The following is a 5,762-nucleotide window of genomic DNA, read 5'->3' as shown; positions in this document are numbered from 1 at the left end:
GAAGAACAAGAAAGCTTCTCATTTCGGTGCGAAAGGCAAGAAGCAAGACATGTCCAAGGTGAAGTGCTTTCACTGTCACCAGCACGGACATTATGCAACAAATTGTTCACAGAAGAAAAAAAATAAGCAAGCTGCTGGATCTGTAGCAGGAGAGGCCTTAACCTCGCAGTTTGAACTGGATTTTTTGCTGATTGCATGCTTGGTATCTAGTGTGATGGGATCGGTATGGTTTTTGGATAGTGGTGCGTCTTTTCACATGACAGGAGATCGAGATTTCTTTTCTGATCTGGATGAGAAAGATATTGGAGTGCACATCGAGATGGGTGATGATGGTAGATACGGTGCGACTGGTATCGGTACCATTTCCTTTGAGAGGGAGTCTGGTAAACCCTTCATATTGAAGGAAGTGATGCATGTTCTAGGATTGAAGAAGAATCTTATCTCTGTGGCGATGTTAGAAGACAAGGGATATGATGTTGTCTTCAGCGAGGGAAAGGCTTTCCTGCGCAGTAAGACAACTGGAGAAACCCATAAGATAGGGGTTCGAGTCAAGAACCTTTATCAATTGCATGTAGATGGCTGCGCAACAATGACATGCAAGGTAGAAGGATTGGTGAGCTGAGATGATGGTGAGCTGTGGCACCAGAGATTGGGCCACCTTCACCATGGAGCCTTGAAGATACTACAGTAGATTTCTACTGGGCTTCCTAAAGGCACTCTTGCACAGTCAGATCAGTGCAAGGGGTGTACTTTGGGAAAATTTGTGAAAGCCACCTTTCACGAGAAGGATAGTCGCGCCACGACAATCCTTGAGAGAATTCACACAGATGTGTGTGGACCTTTCTCAGTAGCTTCGAAGGCAAAGCACAAGTACTATGTGATCTTTGTTGATGATTTTTCTCGAAAGTGTTGGATCTTCTTCATGCAGAAGAAGAGCAAGACATACTCAAAGTTCTGTGAGTTCAAAGCATTGGTCGAGAAGTAATCGGGGAAGAAGGTGAAGGCTCTTAGGAGCGACAATGGTGGTGAATTCATCTCTGGCGAGTTCAAGGACTTCTGTAGCGTATAGGGGATTCGAGAGAGTTCATAGTTCCCCATAACCCACAGCAGAATGAGGTTGCTGAGCGGAAGAACAGAACGATCGTGGGTGCTGCATGGGTGATGTTGCATGATCAGGGCCTACCCGTTCACTTGTGGGCGGAGGCATGCAATACTGCAGTATATGTGCAGAACCATTGTCCTCACAAGATACTTGGCATGAGTACACCCGAGGAGGCTTATTCTGGTAAGAGGCCTGATATTTCCCATTTGAGGATTTTTGGTTCTCCCGTTTACATGCATGTGACGAAGGATGCCAGGAAAAAGTTGGAGCCAACCGCAGAAGTTTGGATATTTTTGGGGTACACTGATATGCCCCACAACTATCGTGTGTATTTGCCAGACAGTCACAAGATTGTTGTGTGACGGGATATCAAATTTCAGGAGGAGAAAGCCATGAAGTGTTCGCTTGAGAGGGAGCCACACTTGCATGCAGGTGAGGTGCTATTAGTTCCTAAGGATGAGCTTCAGGATGTGGATCAGCCACAAGATGAAGTTCATGGAGTGGAAGAGACCACTCATGCAGCGCCAACCATCAGAGGGCGAAAGCGTACTATAGAAGCTGAGCGACTGGCTCAAGATGCAGAGAAGGTTGTAGGACCACCTACAGCACAGCACAGACAGAGACAGTCACCTAATCGGTACAATGGATACATGGCTCTTGTAAGAAAATGTGTCGTGACTGAGCCATCCTCTTTTGAGGAAGCTGTGGAGGATCCCGCATGGGTAGATGCCATGGTGGAAGAGTATGATTCGATTGTCAGAAACAGTGCATGGGTGATTGTCCCAAGACCGAAAGGGAAATCAGTGGTGGGTTCGAGATGGATCAAAGTGAAGCAGGCAGCTGACAGAAGTGTGGAGAAGTACAAGGCAAGATTTGTTGCCTGAGGCTTCTCACAGATAGAGGGGATCGATTATGAGGAGACCTTTGCACCTGTCACAAGGTATTCTTCCATACGGACGATTCTTGCTCTCTCAGTGTAGATAGGGTGGCACATCCATCAGATGGATGTGAAGACTGCGTTCCTCAACGGAGTCATTGAGGAGGAGGTGTACATAGAGTAGCCCAAAGGTTTCGAGATCTTCAGCAGCGAGTCGCATGTGTGCAGGCTCAAGAGAGCGTTGTATGGGTTGAAACAAGAACCTCGTGCTTGGTACACACGGATAGACAGTTATTTCACTGGACTTGGATTCTCCAAGAGTGAGGTAGATCCTAACCTATACCAGATTGTGGTGGAGGGTAAGTTGGTGATCGTTGTACTTTATGTAGATGATTTGATTTTGACGGGAGATGAGTTGTTGATACTTTCATGCAAGGAGGATCTTGCTAGAGAGTTTGAGATGAAGGAATTGGGCCTCCTTCATTATTTCCTGGGATTGGAAATTTGGTAGCGCAATGATTGACTATTTGTTTCTCAGGGTAAGTATGCCCAGGAGATACTGGAAAAGTTCAACATGCATGGCTGCAAGCCTGTTCATACTCCTCTTCTTGGAGGTTGGAGGAAGGAGGATGCTACTTCAACGGAGGTAGTGGATGCCACTATTTATCGACAGTTGGTGGGGTCGCTTATGTATCTGGTCAATACATGACCTGATATATGCTATGCTATTAACCAGCTTTCACAAGCTATGGTTAAGCCAACCAAGCTCTTCTGGAAGGCAGGAAAGCATGTATTGCGTTATCTCATAGGCACATCGGGATATGGATTGTGGTACAGATAGGAGGATGAGGTGAAGCTATGTGGCTTCACGGATGCAGATTGGGTAGGGAGCCCAACGGATAGAAAGAGCACATCTGGAGGGATCTTCAGTATCGGGTCGACAGTAGTTTCTTGGTACAGCAGGAAGCAGAGATCCGTGGCACTCAGTTCAGCAGAGGCTGAGTATATGGCAGCAAGTTTGGCTGCATGCGAGGCTATATGGATGAGGAAGATCTTGGTCAGGTTGTTCGGGTCACACTTGGAGCCTACTATGATTTATTGTGATAACCAGAGTTGCATTAAACTCTAGGCTAATCTAGTATTTCATGATAGATCCAAGCACATCGACATTAGGTACCATCATATCAGAGATTGTGTGCAGCGGAGAATCATGTTACTTGCATACATTCCCATAGAGGATCAGGTTGTTGATATCTTGATGAAGGCGCTCACCAGGAGAAAATTCGAATACCACAGAGGCAGGATAGGGCTTGCATATAGTCCATATATTGTTGAGATGGAGTGTTGAAAATGCAACAAGATGATGGAGCTTAGTGAAAAGAAGTCACCTTCACTAAGTGAGCCCGCAGGCTATTTTTGGCGCAAAGTCTATTTTTAGACTATGTCTATTTTTAGACATATGGATCATGGTCTATGAGTTGCAGGATGCTATTTATGGATGATTGGTCATGTTGGTGAAAATAGATGGACCTCTATTTTTAGAAATATGGGCAGAGTCTATTTTTATACTGCCAGTCAAAAAATAGAATAGATGAATATTATTAGCTCTTAATAATATTTGGACTATAAACATTATCTTATCCTCTTGCAGCACTTCAGTTCGAGCTACGGATGTGGCGCATGCAACTGCCAGAAGGAAATATGATTTTCCTATGGGTTAGTTGAGCTATTGTGTGATGGACTTCAGTTAGAACTCAAGTTATTGAGTTTGGTGGAGTTGATTGAGGAGTTGATGGAGTTGTGTTCAGTTTGACTTAGTTGAACTAGTTGTATTTAGTCTAACTGCCAAATACGCTAGTGATGAGTGATGTGAATTAATTATTAATTAATTCACTAATTATTAAGTCATAAATCAACTAAAGAATACATCAGTTAACTCAGTGCATGGACAGTTCAGTGGAGACAAGTGTTAGAGGTGGGTGAAAGGGTGAGACTACTATCAGTTGTGACTATAGATGTGCATGAGATTTTCACAATCATTGATTGAGATTGCCAATGAGGATTGCATAGTACAAGCCAAGGGAATTCGAATTTGGATCTGATCTATTCTCAACTTGGATTGCGTAGTAGAGGCAGGCAAACAGTGGAGAAGATTTGAACCCGTGACTTGTTCAGATCTGAGCTAGTTTGTGTGTAGCATGTGGAGATAGTACTGAGTACTTGTGAGGAGTATTGTACTATGTATTGTTACATGTTATCTATCATTATAATATATAGATAGTTGGGGGTTTTCAGCTATATGCTTTCCCCATTACATACTGTGTTGATATGTGTGATTGATGTTTCAATGTGCGCATGCGATTGTTTTTTTAATTCCGCAAATTGATGATCAATGGTAGATGAGATTATGTATTATGCATGCATTCCACAAATAGTGTATAATCAGGATAATCTCTGTGAATAAGTGTTCTATTATTCAAATTTCTACAGTTCCCTTGTGGGGAAATTGTGCGGAGCTTCTTTGTGCAGAAATTTCATTATGTGGAGCTTACAATGAAAGCTTAAGAAAAGCTCCACTTAAAAAAATATAAACCTAAAAGTCATAAATATAAATTAAATTAATTTAAGATTATGACTAAATCAAGTTTATTTAATAACAAATTTTATCCTCGCAAAATGAAATCTTTCATTAAAAAACTATAAACCTAAAAAATCATAAATATAAATTAAATTAGTTTAACTTTATGACTAATTCAAATATATTATTATGAAAGAAAATGTAGTGTCATTTGTTAATGCATGCACAGGAGTCATATTTGTAGGGATTAATGTTTCATTGTGCAATCATAGTTGTAGGGATCAGTGTTTCATTGTGCAGAGCTTACAGTTGAAGCTTTCATTCTGCAGAGTGAAAATTTTGCACTAGGAAAGCTCCACACAGTTAAACATTGATTATTACCAAATCAAATTTATTTAATTATAAATTTTATCCTCTGCACAATGAAAGCTTTCACTAAAAAATTATAAACCTAAAAATCATAAATATAAATTAGTTTAATTTAAGTTGATGACCAATTCAAATTTATTTAATAATAAATTTTATCAATTGCTAAAACCAATTAATATTATAATAAAAGAAAATTCAGTGTCATTTATGAATGTTTGCAGGAACAGTGTAAACTCCACACAAGGAAATATCCACTTAAAAAGGCTATAAATTTAAAAATCATAAATATAAATTTAATTAAATTAACTTTATGACCAAATCAACTTTATTTAATAATAAATTCGATCCTCATTAAAATAAATATAAACATAAAATTCATAAATATAAATAATTAATTTAACTTTATGATGAAATCAACTTTATTTAATAATAAATTTTATCTTCTCTATAGTGAAAGCTTCATTGGTTTACGGGTGGAAGGCGGGCGAATAGCTAGGGTTACAGGCTTTTGCAGAGGTTGTTCTCCATGGAAGGATGCATAGGAGGGAGCTCCACTCCCTCCTACAAGCAGGCTGTGGCTAGCAAGGGTAAAAACCAATAGAAAATGACAGAGGTCCTTCAGAAGGAAGGAAAAGGAACAATGAAGAGGAGCAATGTTGTACTAAATCAAGGGAGAATAATAGCACTAAGGAAAAAGAGGAAGAAGACAAGGAATGGGGAACAAAAGACAAAGCACAAAAGGGACCATGTAAACCCAAAGCTGTGATCATACCTAGAGTGGTTTTAAATGATCCTGCTTTGCAGGCGCATAGGGACCACATGCAGACATATGCAAT

This window comes from Pinus tabuliformis, chromosome 8 (genome assembly GCF_031772625.1).
Source record: "Pinus tabuliformis cultivar Carrire ecotype Pingquan chromosome 8, CPIR1, whole genome shotgun sequence".
NCBI lineage: Eukaryota > Viridiplantae > Streptophyta > Pinopsida > Pinales > Pinaceae > Pinus > Pinus tabuliformis.
Note: the sequence above shows the minus strand (reverse complement) of the source record.